This window comes from Globicephala melas, chromosome 15 (assembly GCF_963455315.2).
Source record: "Globicephala melas chromosome 15, mGloMel1.2, whole genome shotgun sequence".
Classification (NCBI taxonomy): Eukaryota; Metazoa; Chordata; class Mammalia; order Artiodactyla; family Delphinidae; genus Globicephala; species Globicephala melas.
In genome coordinates this window covers 10,682,618-10,707,618 of record NC_083328.1, presented here as the reverse complement: position 1 = coordinate 10,707,618, position 25,001 = coordinate 10,682,618, and the positions used below count along the sequence as shown (strand labels likewise).

General features: G+C 42.0%; 1 long non-coding RNA gene across 2 annotated transcripts in view; it reads right to left on the bottom strand.

Moving 5' to 3' along the window:
* Positions 1–25,001, bottom strand: part of LOC115861286 (uncharacterized) — a 591,507-nt gene that overhangs the window by 173,030 nt on the left and 393,476 nt on the right. For both annotated transcript variants that reach the window (XR_009559028.1, XR_009559029.1), the window contains one exon: positions 9,209–9,451. This is a non-coding gene — a long non-coding RNA (uncharacterized lncRNA). The remainder of the gene's footprint in view (positions 1–9,208; positions 9,452–25,001) is intronic.

The following is a 25,001-nucleotide window of genomic DNA, read 5'->3' as shown; positions in this document are numbered from 1 at the left end:
TTTACCTAAGCACCATAGTTCCTCTGTATCTTGGGCAAAAGAGAAAATGCATGTACATAGTATATATTATGATTGTATGTGGCTTTTTCCCTCCTAGTTCTAATTTTAGGAAAAACTCCTCCTTTACAGGCTGTCAGGGGTAGGGTTGAGGCAAATCTAAAAGGGAGAAATGCTTCCTTTTGTTTTAAAATTTTACTCCAAGTGTCTGACCTTAGAGTTTTCAGGGCTTTCCAGTCAACTTGTGTATTTAATCAGATATTTTCGATGTGGTTTTATCACATACCTTGGGCCCTGTCCAGCCTTCCATCCACCCACATCACTTCTCCTGGTCCACCGACCACACCCCATACACTAAGCATCTACACAGGGTCCATCCTCGTTTCTCTCTTCATCCCTCCAGCAAAACTGGCAACAGAGAGCAAGAGAATATGAGCCCCTCAACTCAAAATTCATCCTCGGTGTAATGCATCTTGACTCAGGGACAGGGGCAGTACAGGTAAATTATATCCAATCTTCCAGTAGGATTTCAGCTACTGTAGCTCTCTGAGAAGACAAGAAAGGATTTGTGGCAATGGGTGATGTAAGGGGGTGTGCGTTTCCTCCTTACTTGTGAAAGCTAAAGTTATTTTCTCTTAAGTCTCAGTTTCTAACCACAGGTGTTTGGAGCAATCCCTGCCATCTCAGTGGGCAATACACTTAGTCCTGCAAAGCACCTTTTCCCAAGATGTATTCCACAGACCACAAGAGGTGCAAGGTCATCTCTGATAGAAGGGATTTGTGGTCAAATAAGTCTAGATACTCTGCATACCTTAGACCCCTGTAGGGGATATTCAATGCATACAAGCAAAGTGAAGCCTCCGAGATTTTGCAAGGGGAAAAAATCATCTAGTTTTGTTTAACTCTATATTTCTTCAATTTACTTGTATCACAGAACCCTTTTTCCCATGATACTTATCTCTTAGAACCAACCTCCTATAGAATACCCTTTGGGAAACACTATTTTAGGCTGATTCTTGAATTTGTGAACAAATCCAATTAACTTTATTTCAGACCTTGAGAATCTGAGTGGGTGTATGTAATGGGTGTTACATTTTCTCACTAAACTGTTTCTTGCATGATGACACTGCACCAAATTATGCCAGAAGTGCAAGTGCTTTTATAAACAGTGGATCAGAAACCTTCACTAAAGACTCAATGTCCATGTTGAAGAAATACAGTGTTCTGAACATTAGAATTGCAGGTATTTTTCATTCAAGTACATCATAACCGTATAACTTTACATTTGGAAAAGCATCTCTCAGATGAACTGCATGACATTTTTCGAATGCAGTTGCAGAATTAATCACTTGCTCTCTTTGCTTTATTTTAAAGGGGTTAAATAAAAAAAAAGCCAGAGAGTAAGGACGTTTATTTTGAAAACAAGTTTCCTCAGGAAGGAGATGATTGAGAGGAGTCCTGAGGTACAATTAGAAGATAATAAGATAAAGGGGAGGAGGCCATTCTGGGCAGAGAAACACGTAAATGTAGCAAGTGTGGGATAGTGAGGCCAGCCCTGGCCAGAGTGGGTATGAGGCTGGCAAGGAGGCAGGCCCTGGACCATGGAGGGCTCTTTGTGTTAAGAGATTGGGACACTTTCTTATGAACCAAGGGGCACTTTTGAGGCATATCTTTAGGAGTGAAATGCGACCTGGGCTGCCTGGTAAATTAAGTAAGTCTCTATATTATTTCTGGAAATAATTTCTTTAAAAGGGATTTCAAAGGATGACAGACTCATGCTCCAGTTATGATCTAATTTAAATAGAGAACAGTGAAAAGGGACACAGGATTATCTCCCCTAATTTGATTCCCCTCCTAGGGGCTCTAGACTTTGAAGTGCGTTTGTGTGAATTAGTCAAAGATGCCAAGGTCATGTCAGCACCCACTTATCCTCTCAACTGGACACCTTTGTGCAGTACACAGCCTGTTCAGTTGTACCTGTTGCTCCTAACTCCCCTTGTATTCTGTCTTCCGGTCAATGGCACCATCATCACCCATCCAGGAGGCCAAAGCAGAAACTGGGCACATCATGTACTTTCCTCTCTATTTTTCCTTCAATCTTTCCCCCAAACCACTAAATCTTACTAATTCCTCAAACCCATCCCAAATGCCACTGCCTCAGTGCAGGCTTTGATTGCTGCTTCCCCATGCTTTTGCTATATCTTCCCCTTTAATCTCCCAGAAAATGGCACAAATACAATGGGTGGGTTGGCAGCATGGAGGGGAGGGCAGTGCACCTGAGATGTACCAAAGGGGCCTGGCTCTATCCCCGAACAGCCTCAACTGGACCCACCACGAAGAGAAAGGATGACAATAGCTTGCATTTGAGCATCTAACTATTGTGCATCTAACTATTGAGCATCTAACTATTTCTAGTCCTCACAATAACCATGCAAGGTGGGTATTTTATTCCATTTTACAGATGAGAAATCAGTGTTTACAAATGGTTAAGTAACTTAGCTAGCATTGCACTGCTGGTGAGGGGCAAAAGCTCCCAAGTCCTTGCCGTCCTGATGTTGACACTAAAACATGCTGTCCCTTGTCTATTCTATAGCCTAAATGCATGGACTTAATTCCAGCTTTGCTTTATCACCTTTACAAGAAAATTTAAATTGTAGGGGCCGGCACTCAAGAATGAGAAACCTGCCCTATGGAGTGTGCCCTTAATTAGGCCAGCACCTGTAATTTATTTATGCTGTATATTTTTTCCTTTTTTTTAGTGCTGTGCATGAGTTCAGGAAAGCATCTTTGCAAATATTCTATGAAATAGACTGATTACTGCTAATTAGGTTCTCTTAACATGAAACAAGGAGATGACTGGCTTCTTTTGAGTTCTGATAAATTATCGTGGTGGGAAAGAGATGTGAGATGAAGCACAAAACCGGTTTTGTATTCAAGCTTTGCTGGGGAGGTGGTGGAAGGTTTGGGGCATTTTGTGAAGGGGAGATTCATGGAGAGTGAGGGGAATTCTAGGCCTGCTGGGGTCCATGTGATACACGCCCAGTGCGCCATCTTGGCCAAATGACTCCATCTTCTGACATAATCACACCAGCCTGAAATTTGAGAGCATTCCTCAATTTTCCATGTTTTAAATCCTCCTTGTAAAATTGGTCTTGTTGTCAAATCTCTTATCTACCCTAGATCTTTTCCTCCCTCCCAGGTTCACTGTAGATGGCTTGACTCAGTCTTCCTCTGTCCTTCACCTAAGCCCTCACAATGCATCACCTTCTAATCCATATGGCTGCCTCCAGCACCTCACCCACTCTCTCCTCGCCCTCTTCTCACTCCACTACAGCAGCAGTGCTCAAATTAAGGTGAAAAGAGGAAACACCTAGGAAGCTCGTGTCTTATCAGCTAGGGCTGCCATAACAAAATACCATAGGCCAGGTGGCTTAAACAACAGAAATGTATTACTCATGGTTCTGGAGGCTGGAGATCCAAGATCAAGGTGCCAGCACCGTCAGTGTCTGGTGAGGACTCTTTTCCTGGCTTGCAGACAGCCACCTTCTTGCTGTGTCCTCACATAGCAGAGAGAGAAGGCAAGCTCTCTAATGTCTCTTCTTATAAGGTCTGAGAACCAGGGGACTCAGGGATGTAGGTTCCAGGCCGGATCTGAGAGGCTGAGGACCAGGAACCTCAGGGGCAGAAGATCCACAGCCCAGGTGGGAAGGGGTGAATTCCTCCTTCCTCTGCCTTGTTTTCTATTCAGGCCCTCAATGGATTGGATGATGCCCACAGGCACTGGGAAGGGCAACCTATTCACTGAGTCCACTATTCAAATGCTAATCTCATCCAGAAACACCCAGAAAAAATGTTTAATCTGGGCACCCAGTAGCCATTCAACTTGACAAATAAAATAACCATCACACTTATGAGTGATCTATGAGAGAACTTTGAGTTACAACAGTGCTCATTTTTCAGGTCATGTGTTTGGGATAAAATGATCAAAATTTCTAGTGAAAGCAAGGATGAGAGAAACACAATAACTACAGCAACAGGCTTTAAAACTTGCCCAGTTCTTCTTCAACGTATACATGAGGAAACTGAACTGGGGGACAGTGGCAGACAAGCAGTTCAGTGGGCAGGGAAAGATCTGGACAAATCCCTAGACAGCAGTGCAGTGTTTTCTCTGGAAGGTTTTACATTTCAGGGTCGTTCACAATTGCCACAAACTTTAGAGAGTAAGAGGGTCCTCCTAAGGTACAAACAGTAATTGTGGGGTCACTTCCAAGAGATTGTCTAGCCTGGGTCTGGGCTGGCACCATTCTTTAAAGATTCTGATGTCGTCCACCCTTGGTGTTCCTGATTCTCAGGCCTTTGGATTCAGACTGAATTATCCCACGGGCTTTCCTGGGTCTCAGATCGCAGATGGCTGAGAGTAGGACTTCCCAGCCCCCGCAAATGTGTGAGTCAATTCCTTATACTAAATCTCTTCCTATACAAATGCTGTTGTTGCTGTTGACTGGTGAATTCCAAGTGGCACCTTGCATGTGCTCAAGAAACGTGTTGAATGAATCCATAAATTAAGAAAACTTAAGATATACCTCGTGGGATCTTGGGCAAGTTGTTAAATGTCTCTGAGCCTCCGTCTCCGGAACTGTGAAAGGCTTTCATGCTTCTTATTGAGGCGTAAAGCAGATAATGTATGAGTTCTTAGTGCCACTGAGCCTAGCACACACGGGAATGACTTCTTGTGGTTGAAGCTTCTGTCACCCTTGTTATTACCAGTGACTGGTCTTATCTGCACAGCCCGAGCACCACAATAGGTCATTCTTTCTCAGCCTAATCTGTGATCGGAAAAAGTATTTAATGGTATAAAAATACTTCACCTAATAACTGCTTACGTTCCCTGTACTGTTGGGATCAAAAGGCTTATTTCCAAATGTAGACGCAATAATTTAATTTTGGGCAAATCACTGAAACAATACAGAGAGAACATCCTGAAAGTCTTCTAGAGATAAGACATAGACATTAATAATACAGCAGCTCATTATTACTAAATATTGGTAAAATGTTTTAATGCTGTTCTTGTTTACCGATCCGTATCTATTACTTTAGTTTCGTAAAGTGAAAAAAATTTACAAAGCCTCATGGAGTTCCCCTTTCCTACATCCTCATTTTTCTAATTGGGACATGTTTATTGGATCGTGAATTTCTCTACCATGATTTACAGGATCCCAACCTCTGCAGTTCAACAGGCATTATTATATTAACATTTTAAAGAGGAGATAATGGTGTATACCAATGTTAGGGGAACCACTGACCAAAACCGCCCATCCCGGCCAGGCACGAGTGCAACCACTTGCATGAGTTATCTTACAACAGGAGGTGCTGGTAAGGAACTCGGAACTTACAAGCTACCACCAACTGGAAGAATTCAGGAAAGGTCAAAAGGAGAGAGGAGATGCCAGTCCATATGTCCTACCAGCCTCCCAGAATCCTTCTCGCTGGAATCCATCTTGGCTGGGTGATGCACACACCACCAGGAAGGACCCTGAGTCAGAGTAATTGGCCAGAGACAACTGGGAAACTAACCCTGTTACCATAAAACCCGAGACTGCGAGCCACGTGGCAGAGCGGTTCTCCTGGGTTCCCTTACGCTGCTGCTCTCCACCCGGGCGCCCCTTCCCAATAAAGTCTTTTGCTTTGCCAGCACGTGTGTCTCCTCAGACAATTCATTTCTGAGTGTTAGACAAGAGCCCACTCTCAGGCTCTGGGAAGGGTCCCCCCTCCTGCAACAAGAGATTGAGGGGGGAAGCCAGAATGTACGGTAATTTACAGGGAATGAAATATAACAATGAACTCCACATCCTTATCAGCCTAACCAGAGTGTTCTCTCCTAAAGAAAAAAGAAGACATATTGATATGCTTTAGAGTCTCTGGATCTGTAACTTTGTCTAATAATTATGCTAGGCAGCTAGACTTGGCAACCCACCTCCCTCTAGGTGCACACCCGTGCTCCTTGCTCTCTTCAGCCACCATCCCTTCCCTCCCCCCAACTCCCCGCACCAACACACCCTCCTGGCACAAAAATAAAAAATAAAATATCACAAAGGAAAGACTGGCAGGGCTTCCCTGGTGGCGCAGTGGTTGAGAGTCCGCCTGCCGATTCAGGGGACGCGGGTTCGTGCCCCGGTCCGGGAAGATCCCACATGCCGCGGAGCGGCTGGGCCAGCGAGCCATGGCCGCTGAGCCTGCGTGTCCGGAGCCTGTGCTCTGCAACGGGAGAGGCCGCAACAGTGAGAGGCCCGCGTACCGCAAAAAAACAAAAACGAAGGAAAGACTGACATGTTTTCTTTTATAAGAACTGAAAATTCCAGGGAACAACATCCCAAACAAAACTCAAGGAACAGATTTGGAAAAAATATACCAAGGCAACTGTTGGGGCCCAGAGTAGGCCACCCCAAATTGTGTCTCATGGTATATTGATTATTCTGAATTCAAGTTACTTAAGAAACAGCTAACACAGAGGGACACTCTGACCCTCCTTTCTGTCTCCCTGAAGTGAAAGGTGCATTCCCTGCATCTGGAGATAGAAGGACATCCTTACTCCCAGAGATAGGGAATTCAGGGCCAGGAAGCCTATATAAACAAACGTTGTTACTTCTTTAATTTACTATTTTCAGCCCAAACTCCGTTCAAATTCTTCACTAATTGGGCACCCAAAACCCAAGTTTCCTCACAAATTTATTGTTTCTTTGTCTAAAAAGTATAAAAGCTGCCTGCTTTGGCCACTCCCTAATGTGCATGAATTAAAATTTCTTTCTTTTTCTCCTGTTAATGTCTTGTGTAAACTTTATTATAATTCCCTTCACAAGAACTCAAGAGGGGTAGAGGGGGAAGTTTCCCCTTCCCCATGTAATACACAAATGATTAACATTCATGAACATTGCATAGCTTTAATATAGTTTAGATAGGTTTGGGGAAGGAAAGGAAGATAAACTCATTGGCTGAATCTAGCATGTTGATACAGAAATCTGGTTGAAACTTTCTACTACTTCTGCAAAGAAGGAGGCCTTGACTTGGGGAAACTGGTAGGTACCCTAAACCTCACTAAGCTTCTATGTGTAGCTGCCCTCGCCTCCACCACTGACATATCCTGACTCCCCCCAAGAAGTCCAGATTTTTGACAACTGAGCTCAGTGGGATTTACTGCTGTGATTCCTGCATCAGTGTACCCATGGATATAAACAGTCATGTTCAAATACTTAGGCCCATGACAGAAGAAGGTGTTAAGTTTAATATCTACTTTCTCAACCCAGCCCAGCCCCCTGCAATTCAGCCTCATTAACTGTGGGTATTTCTCTGCCCTCTCCTCTTAGGCATGGCCCTGGCCCTGCTTTCTTTGTTCTACCGTCTCAAACTCGATAGCAAGGTGTCTTTGTACGGCTCTCTTGGTGATCTTTCTTTCAGGGCCTTTGTACTTGGTTTTCCTCTACCTGGAAACTTCTTTCTTTCTTTTCATGTCTGCTTAACTTTTCTTCATCCATCACACTTAAGCTTGTCTATCTTCTTCAGAAACTGTATGTGCTTTCATTCACCACTCTTTACCCAGTGCCTCGGATTGTTTCTGGGATATACTAGGTGCTTAATAAATATTTCTTGAATAAGTAAATGATATATATGTTAATCCCAAACTCCTAACTTATCCCATATATCTTATTTATTTATTCAAGAAATATTTATTTGGGATTAACATATACATACTACTATACTGTATATAAAATAGATAACCAACAAGGACCTACTGTATAGCACAGGGAACTATGCTCAATATTTTGTAATAACTTATAAGGGAAAAGAATTTGAAAAAAAATATATATATATACAACTGAATCACTGTGCTGTACACCTGAAAGTAACATAACATTGTAAATCAACTATACTTCAATTAAAAATAAATAAATAATATATAAAGATGCTACAAATCTATAAAGAAAAAAATGCATAGAGCTGAGTATAAAAATGGACAGAGCATATGAACAAGCCAATCAAAGGAAAAGAAATATGAATTGGGTATAAGGAATCAGATACTGCTACATACTATAAACAGAAGTATATGTCAGGATAATTTTGGAGGGAGGGATTTGGACATCATCAAGGTAAAAATTGTGCATTCCGAGGGCTTCCCTGGTGGCGCAGTGGTTGAGAGTCCGCCTGCCGATGCAGGGGACACGGGTTCGTGCCCCGGTCCGGGAGGATCCCACATGCCGCGGAGCGGCTGGGCCCGTGAGCCATGGCCGCTGAGCCTGCGCGTCCGGAGCCTGTGCTCCACAGCGGGAGGGGTCACAATAGTGAGAGGCCCGCGAACAGAAAAAAAAAAAAAAAAATCGTGCATTCCCTCTGGTCCAGCAATCTTACTTCTACACATAAATATGCCCTCATACACACAAAAATATTCATTATATCATTATACAAAATAGTCAAGAACTGGAAATGACTCTGGAGTCTACCCACAGAGGAAGAGTAATTATGACAAGTCTAATTTCTAGGTCGCAGCCAGGTGCCTCTTAAAGATGTGAATTCAGGGGTCCAGTCTCTCTCCAAGTTATGGCTCTACCATCTTAGAGTCTTTTGTTTCCACTGTGTGGATAGGGGAGAGAGTGTGGAAGACAGCATGAGATATGCCTGGAAGTGACCTCCATCACTCGTGCCCACATCCCACTGGCAAGAACTTTAGTCACATGGTCCCACCTTGATGAAAGAGGGGCTGGTTTCTTCCTGTGTACCCAGAGAAAAATGAAATAGTTGGTCTGGAAATAGCTTTGAAGTCTTTTGCTAAAGTGCAAAACGTAAGCTTCAGAAACGGGTGATTCATATTTTTTAAATTGCAATGGGTGTGTTCTCACCCTTATGTAACGTTTAACATTTTTATAAGTGTAACAGGATATTGAGTTGGATTTTTCCTGTTGCCCTGGAATTATTAGCTAGGGCTCAAAGTTCAAGTCAAAATAGCTTTAGCATTCCCATATTCTAAAGAGAGCTGTATCCAAGTACCACCCCCATCCTAGTCATCTCAGAACACACTCACGTACAATCTAAATAAGGGGAAGAAAGGGGGAGGGAGGAGGAGACTTGTTGGCACCTTGAGGGGAGCAGTAATTATGCGGAGAAGCTTTTTCTTCTCTCCCCAGGAGGACTCCAATAGAAAAACTCACAGAGCTGCCAGTACCTCCTGGACTTGGCTGTTGGCATCTCCTGTTCCAGCCATGTGCTTGGAGCTGAAGAATCCACATGTCATCCAGATGCTCTCTTCCGAACAAAGAGAAGCACAGTGAGGAGATTTTGGAGAGTTTGTTAGAGTCCCTCGATTTGGGAAGCCCTTGTGAACTGTAGACACCCCTCTTTCAGAGCTTTCCCGAGGCAGGAGGTTCATGACACCAGAAGGGCAGGAGAAAGCTGTAGAGCAGTGTACCTAGAAGAAAAGGATGGGGAGATAAGGTGACTCACCCATATCCCAGTTCTCCCACTCTTTGGAGGAGGCAGAAGACCTCCCTGGCTCCTGCAGCTCCTCACAAGGGAGCCCTGTGGTTGGAGGAGGGACGGAAGCAGCAGGACTGTCCAGGTGGCTGCCAGGCCAGCAAGACAACATGCTATGTGTCAAAGAGGTTGTGTTGATAAGAGACCAGACAAGAAATTCAGGTAAGGCTTTATTGGGGCCCCTGCTGCAGTAGCGGGGAGCGGGAACAAGTAACAGTTTCCGTTGCTTGCTCCCCGAGGTCGGGAGGTGGGAGCAGGCTGTTTCCTTACATGGGGTGAGGGTAGGGTCGGGTCCAGGGGTCAGGCCAGAGGCGTGGCTTAGGTGGCTTGCCCACCCCTTTGGTGGTGCTGAGTGCAGGGGGCATGTGCAGTACCCTGTTTTTGCTCCCAGCTCTTCAGAAGTGGCAGCTGGGTTTTTTTGATCTTTTTATATCTTATTGTCCATAATTTGCCCCCAGCTGCATTTGCACGCACTCATTTTTAGTCCCTTGTAGTTTCTTTGTATTTTGTTGCTTGAGGAGATGACATTTGTCCAGGTGCCAGCACTGCAGCAAAGGGTCCCAGGTCCCAGGTCCCACCCTGTCTCAGTTGGATGCCTGAATGGCTGGAGGGCAAAAGAAGATGCCCATTTGGGTGTCCATGGTGAAATATGGGTTAGGGTGATGTTGAACTTGACTTCAAGAAAACCTCATACCCCAAGTATGAGAAGACCAATGGCTACATGCTCAGAGGCAACCAGCAGCTGGAACCAGAAAAGGCCTAAGAAACCACTGAAATATGGCAATGACTTCCTTAATCCCCATTTCCTTCCCCCAACCAACCAGAGGGCCTCGGTCATGAAGGGAAATTAATGGGGTGGCTTGTGTCAGAGCTAGACTACGCCCCCTCCAACCCTCCCTCTACTCTGAGCTACTAGATGCACTGAGATTAGAGTTTAGAATTAAATATTATAATAAAATCAAGTTTGAGATCAAAGTTTTCAAGAAGATTAGATGTTTAGTAATCAAAAGTGACTAAGAAGTTATTGAATCTGCCTGAGATACACTTGAAAGACAAAAATGTGTAATTTGACAGGTCATGGTTGATTAAAACAGAATAAAACAGTTTTACTCACTGTACCCCACTGATGCACACCCCCTCTACAGTTAAATAAATGTAAATTACTTTTTGAATTAAAAAAGAGGGTTAAAAAGCTATATGTTGTCTGCTTATTCATTTTACCTGGAGTTGGGTGATTTTCACTCTCTTTTCTTTTAAATTTTTTAAGGTTTTTCTTTTTTTTTAAGTTTTGAGAGTTCTTTGCTTCTATCCTTGATTATGAATTCTGCACCACTTGCTTTGTCTTTTCCTCTTTTTATAATTCTCTTCATGACAGGTTGGAGTTCTATGCTCCATCTCCTATGACCAGCACTTTACATTCTTTTTCTGTTAATTTTTTACATAGTGTCTTTTTCTTGATTCTGAGTCTTATTTGGTTAATTTGATTTTCTGCCACATCAGTTCAGTCTTTTACACCTTCAGTAATGATCTGATTTTAGTTATTGCACTTTTCATCACAGACTGATTTTCTATATTAACTGCAACACATCTAGTATCTTCCCAAACATTTAAAGCACTTCTTTTTAAATTATTTTTTGCATAACTTATATATACATATTTTTTTAATTGAGGTATAGTTGATTTACAATATTGTGTTAGTTTTAGGTGTATGGCACAGTGATTCAGTTTTATGTATTTTTCAGATTCTTTTCCCCTATAGATTACTACAAAATATTGAGTATAGTTCCCTGGGCTATACAGTAGGTCCTTGATGTATCTATTTTATGTATAGTAGAGTGTATATGTTAATTCCAACCTCCTAATTTATCCCTCCCCCACCCCTTTCCACTTTGATAACCATGAGATTATTTTCTATGTCTGTGGGCCTATTTCTGTTTTGTAAATAGGTTCCTTTGTATCTTTCTTTTTTTTTTTTAGATTCCACATACAAGCAGTATCATATGATATTTGTCTTTCTCTGTCTGGCTTACTTCACTTACTGTGATAATCTCAAGGTCCATCCATATTGCTATAATTCAAGTACTTCTTGCATTATAAGTGAAAGATCTATTGAGGGGCTAGGATTCCTTGGTTTTGAACCCTGACTCTGCCACTTAAGAACAATGTGACCTTATAATCGTTGAGAAAGGGATAAGATAAACCAATCATTGCAAATCTGGTGGAACCTGTTCCGTAATAGCAGGAAGAAACTGGCAGATTGCATTTAAAGGGCTAGAGAGAGTGGGGAAACCATACAGAGATTCAGTGTGTTGGAAGTAAGGGTTGCTCAGTTTGAGTGCTCAGACATGAGATTAGAGGTTAGATCATGAAGGCTCTTTATAACTGGATCAAATTTCAGGATTTTATCCCGTAGACACATACTTCTTAAGTACACATTTCTGGAACTCTGAAACCAGTGTGTCAGGGGCTCCAAAAACCTCAGATTTTTGCCACAGTTCCTTGGATTTTCAGTATTAAGTGATGTAAGGAAAACACTCTTTTAAATTAAAACAAATATATACACTATGGCATAGAACACAAAATCGAAAATTCTAAGATCAGCCTGGATGCTATATAAGCATATGATACTTCTGGGGACCCACCCCGACCCATGGGCGTACACATCCTGTCCTATGTGCCATTCGAGAGGCATCTAAGAGAAGCCATCAGCCCCCCAACAAAGTCTCAGGGCAGACTCCTCTGATTGAAGAAAAAGCTGCTTCTTAATCCTTCCCACATAAGCCTTAAGGGACCCACACTTTCTCCAAGCTGGGGCAATTGCTGAAATTAGGTGGTTTAACTGTAAAGACATCCCAGCCTTTCAGAAGCTAGCATCCCGAACAGAGATAAACTAAAGACAGTGTTCCCCGCTAATACTGATGTATTTTCAATTTATGCAATCCAGTGTGCAGTGGTCTGCACCATCCCCTGCCTCCAGTGATTAATGGCCTGGCCCCAGCCAGGGTCCAAAAAGAGCCAAGGGAAGAGATGCAATGGGTTTTATATTATCATGACTGCAACATACTCATTCTGTGGTGTCAGTGCTGACTGCAGGGTTCTGATTATGAAATATGATGCATGTTGAATTTAATGACATTCTCTGCCCTTCCGGTGAGTTCACTGCCTTCCAATGTCATTTTCTGTTCTCGTCTGAGTGGTAATAAAAGGAATATCATCGACTGTGGTAGCCTGTAACTACTGTGTGTTTTACAATAAATTGCATTTCAGGACCTTTCTCCCCAGGAGAAAAGTGCATGGTCAGAAGGATTACTCCGAGGCAGTTTCTGGGATCCCAGTCTCCGAGAAGATGAGGAACAAGGCGGCGTTGCCCTTTTTAGGAAATTATTCCCTAAGAACACTCATTTTTCAAGCAGCTATATATCAAAGGTCAGTTTGGACTAAGGGTAGATGATAAAACAGACTCCAAAGCAAAAATGACTATGGCTCAACCAAAATCATTGCAGAATGGACCAGGTCTAATCTCTTAGTAAGTTCTGGAAGGCGACTCCGGAAGAACACAAACTCAGAACTAGGAAGACAGCCCCGAAAGCCCTGTTCTTTCTGTCTGTGTTCAGATTAACATTTTGTCCTTATCCCATGGGAAGGTAATCTCTATTTGAGGATGGGGAGAAAGATAAGAAAAGTAAGACTTAATGAGTGACCACTGTGTACCTGACCTGTGGCAGGTACTCTATGGTACGATGTCACCTACTCTCACAGTATGCTTGTGAGATTATCACCCCTTATTACCTCCAATATGTAAATGAGGAAATTTAGGCTTGACAGCATCTGCAGGGTCACAGAGCCAGTGGAGGTCAGAGCCAGGGATCCAGCTCCGGCTCATCTGATTCCCAGAAGTATATTCCATGCACCAGAAGCACCGGCCTTATTTAGGAGTGTGCTGGAGACACAGAACCTCAGACATCTGCCCAGTCATGCACGTGGAGGTATGAGATGCATGTCCTACATAGACTCTGAGCTGGTCAGGGGCTAGAAAGTTTCTGACATGTGGGGCAACCAGGACAAACTTCTCTCTTCACTGTTGAGAGGGACTGCTAGGTAATGTCACATTGACTGACTGTCAGGATCTTAGATCCATTGATTGTCCGGCTGGCAGCGGCATTGCTGGGGACAATACTCCTCAAATTCCAGAGTGCCTGACAATTGCCTGGGCAGCTGGTTAAAGTACAGACTCCTTAGTTCTCCCTAGTATTGTGTTAGTCAGTGTTCTCTAGACAAACAGAACCAATAGGATGTACACATATAGAAAGAGATTTAGTTTAGGGAATAAGCTTGCACAATTATGAAGGCTGGCCAGTTCAAAATCTGCAGAGTGGACCAGCAGGCTGGAGCCTAGGGAAGAACAGATGCTGTGGTTCAAGTTCAAAGGCCATCTGCTGGCAGAATCCCCTCTTGCTTGGATAATATCAGTCTCTGTTTTTTTGGTTTTGGTGGGTTTTTTTTGCGGTACGCAGGCCTCTCACTGTTGTGGCCTCTCCCGTTGCGGAGCACAGGCTCCGGACACGCAGGCCCAGTGGCCATGGCTCACGGGCCCAGCCGCTCCGCGGCACGTGGGATCTTCCCGGACCGGGGCACGAACCCGTGTCCCCTGCATCGGCAGGCGGACTCTCAGCCACTGCGCCACCAGGGAAGCCCCAGTCTTTGTTTTATTAAGGCCTTCAACTGATTGGATGAGGCCCACCCACATTAGAGAGGGCAATCTGCTTCACTCAAAGTCCACTGATTTAAATGCTAATCTCATCCAAAAACACCCTCATGGAAACATCCAGAATAATACTTGACCACATATCTAGGCACCATGGCCCAGCCAAGTTGACACATAAAATTAACTATCACATATATTGCAATGGTGTTTACACAAATCTACATGTGTGAAAAAAAATAGCATAGAACTGTACACATACATAGTACCAACATCAAACATTTGGTTTTGATATTACAGTATCATTATTAAATATTTAATAATGATTTTAAAAGTAAATAGTTACTTAATAATTACTATAATTATTAAGATAGAATTATCAGGATTGCCTAGTGAAGGCTATCTGGGACCTCTCTGCAATATTTTGCAACTTCCTATGCATCTAAAATTTCCTATGCAGTATCTGTGCAACTTCCTATGAATCAAAAAATAGTTAAAAAAATATTTTAATAGTGCAGATTCCTGCCCATTTGCATCTGCTCCTCACATTTCCCTCACTCCAGGATTCTGGCCCATTTGGTCTGCTGGTAATTCAGATACAGAAAGGCACGGCTGACCATAGCGTAAGCATGGCCCCAACGGGACATGTGATATGACGGGGGCTATGGTTTAATCTATGCAAAAAGGAACTATGTTACCTGAATTACTTTCCACCACAGAGGAGAATAATGTTAAGAGCAGCAGATTAGAAGTGAAACAACAGTAATTCTTTGTAATTCTGGGCTTACGGCATCAGTCACTGTTGATAACAAAGGGACAATGAAAGTCATCTATTCCAAGTACCTCACTGGACAGATGAAAAAGAGGCCCAGAACCTCAAGCCATGTTCCTGTTGAGTTACCTGTCCAAACACTCACATCGTTAGCAGCAAAGTCTGAACCGAAAACAGAGCTCTGGGACTCTCAAGGCCCGAGACAACCAATTACAATCTCACTTACAGGTTTCATTGGACTCTCCACACTTTGTTGTGCTTTTAAACGTTAGAAAGCCTCTGTGGTGGGGAGGGCAGCCACGAACAAGGCCATTTACACAAGAGGAGACCGAGGTCAGGCAGCAGCTTTCCAAAGGCTTCCCCAGAAGACAGTGGACTTGGTCAGGTGCTCTTCCTGCTCCAAGAAAGTTAAATAATGAGTCCTAAGTCCTACAGACCAAGACAAAGTAGCCCCAAGGACATCCCCAAACAGGAAGTGCAGCCAACCCAGGCTGCCCCCCAAAATACTGGGTTTTAACTCTGTTGCAATACCAGTCATAATCCCTAGCCCCCTTAGTGTTCTAATCCCAGCCCAGGCAGTAACTGTGTTAATGGGGGAAATCTTATTGTGGTCCTAGTTTCCGACTGTTTAAAGTGAGAGCACTGGACTCAAACATTAAGGATTTAGGGCTATTTTTATTTTGTTTCATTTCCCCTCAATTTGCTGTGTGATTTATAATCTAGGTTGTATTTTGGAGAAGCTCATATATTAAGATAATTGCCAGTTATTTTCTGGTATTTGCCAAAGTATCCACAGTTGTACAATGGAGGTAGAAGATATAAGTGACAGGTGACAGAAAATGAATACCTACATCAGCAACTTGGGACCACTTCAGCTCAGGTCTCATCCTTCCTTTCCCCACATCTAAGTCATTAGAGATTCCGGTTGATTCTATTTTTTTTTTTTTTTTTTCGGTGGCAGGCCTCTCCCTTTGCGGAGCACAGGCTCCAGACGCGCAGGCTCAGCGGCCATGGCTCACGGGCTCAGCCGCTCCGCGGCATGTGGAATCTTCCCAGACCGGGGCACGAACCCGTGTCCCCTGCATCGGCAGGCGGACTCTCAACCACTGTGCCACCAGGGAAGCCCTGATTCTACTTTTTTAATGTGCCTGAAATGGATCCCTGCAGCCCCTGCCAAAGTTCAGGCCACTCATCAATTCCTGCCTTTTCACCTGCAGCTCAAACCCAAATCTCACCGTCTTCTCGTTCTAGGTCCAAAGCACTGCCATAGTGATTTCTCTAAATGTAAATGTAAAAGGTAAATATCATTCCCGTACCTAAACCATTTCTGAACCGAAAACAGAGCTCTGGGACTCTCAAGGCCTGAGACAACCAATTACAATCTCACTTACAGGTTTCATTGGCCTCTCCACACTTTGTTGTGCTTTTAAACGTTAGAAAGCCTCTGTGGTGGGGAGGGCAGCCACGAACAAGGCCATTTACACAAGAGGAGTCTGAGGTCAGGGAGCAGCTTTCCAAAGGCTTCTTTGGAAATGTAGGTATTCATTTTCTGTCACCTGTCACTTATATCCTCTACCTCCATTGTACAAGCGTGGGTACTTCGGCAAATACCCTTAAAAATGAAATCCAAATTCCCTAGCTGGGATTCCAGGGCATCCTGGACCTGGCCTCTCCGACCTCAATGCTTATGGCTGTCCATGCTCCTGGGACCACTTGCTGCTCCCCAATGCACCTTTCCCTTTGTATCCTCTGCCAGAGATATTCTCCCCAACTTTCTGCCCTGGTTAACTCCTGGCATTTGTCCCCCTGGGAAGCCTTTGTATTCCCTCTGACACTGAATTAATGACCTTGTACTGTATTCCCATAACATCCTATGAATCCCATTGGCACCTATGCCCCCTACCCCGTCCTCCAGGTGTTAAGTTCCCTAGGGGTGATCATTCATCTCTGTGTTAGTAGAACCAAGTGCAATTCCAACAATGCACTGGCTAAGCCGCTATTATATCAGAAGAAGAGGAACAGCATCTTGGCATGAAAAGTGCCCTGGGGTCCAAACAGGAACATGATAAGGGTGAGAGATCGTGCAGTCATTCAACAGGTATCCCCAAATCACCCCTCTATGTCAAGCTGTGTGTTACGAGATAGAGGCGAAACGTTACCACCACCTCTGACGAATTCTTGCCCCAAACTCCAACTTGAATCACATCAAACCTCAGAAATAGCTACCAGTTGGCAAGACATTCAGGATCCAGAGGAATCTGTTTAATGTCATGAGAATGCAATCATAAAAGTCCAGAATGTAGGAAAATCTAGAGGACAAATGACTTGATTTATTCATAAAATAAGTTGAAAAGGAAAACATTTTTTAAAGAGAGAAAGAGGGAACTTATAGATTAAAAAACGCTTAAGAGGATCAAATGCCATGTGTGGACTTTGACTGGATCTTATTCAACAAGCCAACTCTTTAAAAAATATGAGACAAATGGGGAAATCTATTAACTGAATGGAATTTGATAATATTAAAAAACAATTGTTAATTTCATAAGATGCAACATAGGCATTATGGTTAGGTATTTTTTTAAATATACATACACTGAAACATATGCTTATTAGGAAGAGGCAGTATAGATAAAAAAAGATTGACCATGACACTGATTATTGAGTGATGGGTATATGGGGTTCATTGTTATCCTTCCTACTTTTGTGTATGTTTGAGTTTTTGCAGAACAAGTTAAAAACGGTGAGCAGAGAAGATGCTCCTGTTAGCATGTTATTTACAATTACAATAACTGATACTAAACAAATAATTACAAGTGAGTTATTTACAATGAGATGAGACCAGAGATACTTCTGACTTGTGATGTATTCGTATTGAATTCCATTTAAGTGCTATAGGAAATGCTTTCTCAGCAATTTGTTTTGCTAAGATCAGCAGTTTATAGGGGGCAGGGCTAAAGGTCTCCCCTTTCATTGTCAAAATCCATGTTGGCACACCTGTGAAGATTTGGTTTGCTTTCTAAGGTTTTGGGTAAAATACAGGATCAGCAAGTGTCAGGAGCCAGGGAATAATACAGGTCTCAACTCCTGTGCCTGGAAAGGGTTCAATGATTCGTAAAGATCGATTGTAATGTATCTGAATTGCTACTGCTTGTGTGGTACTTTACAAGCAACTTCTTACTGAGTGTACCTAACTACTGAGATTAAAGGATGGTTTAACTTTATAAATTAGAGTGAATCCATAACAGTGTTCTCAGTCCCTTGCATTTCTTTTGATGCCCATGGTGAGTGACAAAGGGGTGGAGTTTACAGCTGATTTGCTTGATTTGTTCAAAACCCCTCTTCTCACCTCTAACCTGTCAACTGCCTGTTGTCACCCCTGTGTCCAGATGGCTGTGGTGGCAACAAGACGCTACTGCTGTGCCACCGAGTCGTGATTTCACAGTATTTTTCTTTTCTTTTTCATCCTACTTGGGGATACATTTTAATGAGGACAGGACGAGGACGGACGAAGAACCTTTCAGTGGAGCATCTAGCTCTTCATTGCACGGAATTGAGACTGATGCCACAAACATTTCTATTATAGACGACGGAACATAAACAACAGGGTCCTACTATATAGCACAGGGAATATTAGTCAATATCCTGTGACAAACCATAATGGAAAAGAATATGAAAAAGAATGTATATATATGTATAACTTAATCAATTTACTGTGCAGCAGAAACTAACGCAACATTGTAAATCAACTATACTTCAAATTAAAAAAACAAGAAATAACCAAACAGCACAGATTACCAAAGCAAAGACATTGATAAAGCAAATAAAATCTGCAATAATAAATACATCTGCAATAGATGCTAAATATCATTAAATTATTATAATATTTAGACGGTAAATATGGTCTATTTTTGCTTCTTCCCAATAGAATACATTTGATCACATTTTTACCAAAGAAATAGGTCGGGATAAAGTTACTACTCATATTAAAAAATAAATTATAATATTTTAAAACTTAGCTTAACCATGTGTCTTTATCATAAAAATAATTTTTTCATCTTTGATTTTATTACTCATTGTTAGACATGTGTTCATTCATACCACCACAAAACATAAAATCCGAAGTACCATTCTCTTCGTATTTTGAAGGTACGTCATCAAATTCTGGGTGTATGTCAGAAGATGCACCCGGTCTGTAAATGTCAGCAGAAGTAAGTTTGAGAGGCATTTTTTTACAGTAAGCAACAGCTGCAAGATATTCTGCTACAAAAAGAGCTATCCTGTGTCATTGCATTTCTACAAACCAACATCTAGGGCGTGGCAGTAAGGAAAGTGAATTAGAGACTGTAACACTAAATGGTAAATAGTATCTTATGGGTATCACAGCCTTGTTGAGATAAAATTCTGGCTTGAAAGACCTCAGTAGAAGAGAATGACATTTTTTTTCTTTTCTTTTTTCATTGAAGTATAGTTGATTTACAATGTGTTAGTTTCAGGTGTACAGCAAAGTGATTTATATATATTGTTTTGCAGATTCTTTTCCCTTATAGGTTATTACAAACTATTGAGTATAGTTTTTTGTGCTATATAAAATAGATAACCAACAAGGTTATTTATTTTATATATAGTAGTGGGTATATGTTAATCCCAAACTCCTAATTTATCCCTCCTCCAACCCTGTCCCCTTCGGTAACCATAAGTTTTTCTTCTATGCCTATGGGTCTATTTCTGTTTTGTATATAAGTTCATTTGTATCATTTTTTTTTAGATTCCGTATATAAGCGATATCATATATTTGTCTTTCTCTGTCTGGCTTACTTCACTTAGCATGATAATCTCAAGGCCCATCCATGTTGAGAATGACATTTAAAGACACAATCAAATCAGAAATGCATACTGGAGGGAAAATCCACACAAGCGTGTGGGGAGACACACTGAAGGTGATTTAAGTGAGGTAAAAATGAAAAAAGAATCAAAAGAATTGCAGGAATTTACTCAAGTCCAATCCACAAAGTGGAAGAAATAAAACGTGCTTCAGTAGCAAGCTCTACTGGCAAAAGACTTTCATTGTCTAGATGCCTGATGCACATTTAATTGGTCTGATGCAGAGCATCTATGAAATCCATTTCTTTGTTTTCCCACTCCACCTACTTGCCCCGTCCACCCCTGGCATTTTCCCGTTTCCTCAATACACCCAATTCCCTCTCACCTCAAACCTTTACACATGCTGAGTTCCCTACTCCAGCGGACATAACTTACTTTGGCTTGGCTGGCTTCTTCTTGCCCTTCAGACTATTATCCTGTGTGACACCACCCATAAAAGAACTTCCCTATATTCCCTGTAATTCTATATTCCAACACCATTCCTTTCACAGCATTTATCAGAATTTGTCACTGTTTAATTTATTTGGAATACCTCTCTTCTCCACCATCCTGAGAGGTCCATGGTAAATCTTATTTACCATTATATCCCCAGTATGGAATACATAAAATGACTTTAGTATCCAGTTCAGGATGGGTCATGAAATAATATTTGCTGAAAAAAATAAATGAATGATCATAGTCCAGTCAACTCCTATGAGAAAGAAGGGGTGCCTATGTAACTAATATGACTGCAGAGATAAGATTCAGAGGTGCTCTGATTTTAAAAAGGCACCTATCAAAATGGTATAAAGAAGAACTCATGACCAAGGTTAAATACAAGAGAAAGATGTCCAACTATGAGTAAAGCACCAGGAAGGCTAGAATCCTAACGAGATGAGGCTGCAAACAAATGCTAGGAGGATTCACTTGTACTTTAGTAGTTGCATCTAGAGCTAGTCAAAGACAGGAAAAGAACCTGACTTGCTACTTGGGGTATAACATACAGCATTTAAGAGCATTAAAGAGAAAGATAATCTTTGGGCAAATTTTCCATGGAGAAGGATCTTTGGTCTGGAAAGATAGTTGGGATGAAGTTGATTGCCATAACAAAAATCAAGAGAAAAATCACTGAATGTGGCCAGTACTTTAGGTTAACTCATTCAGTACCCACTCTGAACCCTCCAAAGCCTTCCTAAACTGTAAAAACTGGAAAATAAAAAATACTTTTCCGAGATTCTCCTGCAGCTAGGTTTTCATAGGATCCAGGTTCTACTAGGTGGATGGTCACACAAGACACATGAGGAGGGCATGAACATTGTAACAAAGAGATTAAACATTGGGAATTTGGCTTTTCCGGTAAGCATGATGGTGGAGACGTGAGGTTTTGGGGGCCAGCAGCAACTATTACAGCTTTATGATCATGGCAGTAATGGGTCTAGGGTCTAGCACTTTCTTACTTAGTTGCCAGCTTACCATTGCAACAGAGGATGTGGGATTTGGGACCTTAATTGGATGTGGTTCTGGAAGTTGTGCCTAGAAGCTCAACTCAGAGTTTGTTGCTCCAACTTTGCCAACATCTTTGTGAGCTATTTCATGCCCTTTATTTAGCTCTTTTCTGCTCAAAATGGCCAGAGTGGATTCTGCTCCCTGCAACTGAGAAACCCAACCAACTCACTAAGAAGAGGGAAGACTTGTTTTTACATTTACATGAATATTAGAGACAACTATGCCTGGGAAACTCTTCGTCTTTTGCAAAAGTAATTTTGAGATTATCTTGGATTTCTTTCTTTAAATCTATTTCTTCTTGACTACTAACAGTGAAAACCCAATAGAAACATTAAGAGGGGTCATGTGTTTATTTTAGAGATAATCTGGTAGAAGAATTATGTGTGTGTGCCAATGAACTTTGGGGGAAAGAATGTCAAAGATAAAAAATGAGTGCTTTCAATGGAGGAGACCAGACTAGTCAATTCCTGGGATCTGGAAGGAGTGAAGAAATATGTCAATTAAATGTTTGTAAATAAATGAATAAAAAAAAATTAATGTTGGACCTATCAATCCATGACTACCTATTAAGTAACAGCTACACTTCTCACTATGGGTGAAATCAAAGATGGAAGAAAATGACACCAACTCTTTTCTCAAAGAATATACAATTTGTTGTAGAAAGAAGGGAAATAGGTATTAAACACTAAAAACCAATATACGATGCTATGGAACCAAGTGAAAAATATTTCAGTAAAGACATTGGTCACTGTGAATAGGGGTCATTGGAAATACCTCCATAGAAGTCACGTCAATTGCCCTAAATCTGGGCAAAAGAGTAAGCTCTTGGAAAGCAGAGAAAAGTTGGGAGGCACTTCAAAGACAACAAATGCATAAGCATGGACACACATGTGTTCTTTGTTGTTGTTGTTTTGTTTGTTTTTGCTGGGAGACTCAGAGCTGGTGGGAAGGATTTGGGTTGGAGGGTGGTGGGAAATCCAACTGAAGAAGCCAGGAAGAGCTTCCATTGACCACATGGAGTCAAAGAATTTCTGGATTATGAAGAGACCTTGAAGGTCATCTAACCCAACACTAGAATACTTTCTACAACTTAATTTCTCATCTCATTTACTATTTTTAGAAGCTGGACAGAACAGGGTAGATATGATTTTTAAAACCCTAGAGAAGGCCTCAGTAAAAAGATCTTAAATAAATCCAAGATACCAATAACCTCAGAAAAACAAATTACAAATTTAATTTAACTTGTTCCAATGCCTTAATTTTACAAGTGAACAAAGTGGGTTCAGAGAAGTAGAAGGACTTTTGGAGCCTACACAGCTTAGCAGGGCCCACCCTCGTCTCAACAGCCAGCCCAAGTCTCTACCTTGACCAAGAATTACCTGGCTCTGTTTTGTGAGTACTCCATTTCTCTTACTATGCATGAAAAATGGTAATAAACTTCTCTCTCCAAACATCCTTTTCCCCAAGGAATAACAGATCACGGGAAGATAGAGGTTTGCCATCAAAGAGGGACATTATCATTTTTATACAAATGCTAAGACAATTCTGAGCTCTCAGCCTGAACTAAGCTACCTTAATCTAAGCTACCTGTGCCTCACACCTGGGGAAACTTGGTTTAGAAAAAAAAAAAATGAGTGGAATCCATTTCAAGTGTTCTATCTTAGGCCTCTCAGTTTGCACTCAATTTGTTTTATCACATAGTGATAGGAATCAAAGGCCTTCACTACAGTTTAGGCAGCTTGCCAATACCTATTTTATAGCAATAAAATATGTACAAATCAAGGAATCTCATGTGGAAAATTCATTCAACAGCCTCAAAAGCCAAATGAATGGTAATTACTTTGAAAACAATGTGGCAGCGATCAAGCGCGATTGGATCGTGCTTCTAAACGTACGTCTACATTTTAAGAACTAAGATAATTATGAATTATGAAAATAACTAACGGAGACAATGGCACAGCAAAGCTGTTGTTTATGAAACATGAAGGGACATTTTCAGAGGAGTAGGGGGAATGAGTCATTTTCCCGCACCTGCCAGAGGATATTGAATATGACACGAAGTACAAGCCTGGGCTCTGCCTCTCTCCCCAGTCATTTCCCATGGGGATTACTACTCTGAGCCCCAGTGTTTGCAGAGGTTGATGCGGGGATGCTTCCAGCTCCTCTTCCTACACAGTGTGGGATTAAGTACCCATCCATTAGACTATTCATCACAATTCTAGTAGATCCACCCCACGTTACGCCCAGAAATATGGATGAAAATGTTCTCGGGATGATCCGTTGTCAAACTCTCTTTCTGGAAACAAAATTATTCTGAGACACATCTCTCGGAATGGAGAGTCTGTGAAACTAGGTTTCTTTTGCCAGTCTCCTGTCTTATGTGAGATCCTGGAAAGTCATTCAACCTCTGTGTTTCTCAATTTTCCCAACTTGAAAATTATGGGGTTGGCCAGCCAATCTCCAACACGCCACGTGTCTATGCTACAATGTAGATGGTGTCCCTAGGAGCTGTGAACGGGGCGGCCAGGTGGAGTGATCCAGGGATTTGTGGAGGGGAAGAGCGTTCCAGGAGGGGTAAACAGCAAGGTCTTAAGACAGGAGCATGTCTAGTGCACTTGAGGAAGAGTGAGGAGGCCACAGGGGCTGGAGTGAATGAGGAAAAGAACAAGAGATGAGATCAGAGAGAGAAACTGAGGCCAGATCACACTGGACCTTGAAAGCTATCATATATTGGTTTTTACCCTGAGGAAAATGGGACGTTTGGAGGCACTGTGAGCAGAGGAATTGCATGATCTGACTTTGTGTTTTACCAGGATTCCTCTAACTTCTGGAGTGAGAATAGACTGAAGGGGAGTAAGAATAGAAACAGGGAGACCAGTTAAGAGTCTGTGATAATCCAGGTAAGAAATGAGGATGGCTGGTCCCAGGGTAGTAGCTTTGCAGGTGATGAAAAGTGGCCAGATTCTAGATTCTACTGGGGAAGGTGGGGAGAGGAGTGTTGGGCAGGATTTGCTGCTGTAAATCCTTCCTATCAGTCTGCATATCACTGAGAACCCAAATAACCTCAGAGATGAATAGTTTTCCATGGTTACAAATGTTGGTGACTCAGTTCCCAGCTCATGACTTTGACGTTTTTCATTTGCATTTTAAGTTTTCCAATAAAGCTTCAAGAGAATATGCATTAATCAAGTTTCATTTCAATATTTTGAACTTCTCTACCAATAACAAGTCCTTACAGTCAGACAACAATTGGCTTATCACAGGATTTTACTGAAACAGTGTAAAAGTGCCCATCTTTTCAAAGACCTACCGTCTTAGGCTGGGTTCTCTCGAGAAAGGAAAGCCTGAGACAAGGACTTGTTATGACAGTTTATTTGGGGAAGTGATCCCCCAGGGAACAGGAATCTTGGAAAAGCCAAACAGGGAAGGAAGTTGTTTCAATCAAGGGTCTCCGGAGAAACAGAATCTATCTATCACTTATCTATCAATCCATCAAGAGATTTATTTTAAGGAATTGGCTCATACAGTTTGGGGGCTGGCAAGTCTGAACATCAGAGGACAGGCCAACAACCTGGAAACTCAGGTGGGAGGTGATGCTGCCGTCTTGAGGCCGAATTTCTTCTTCTTTGGGAAACCTCGGTTTTT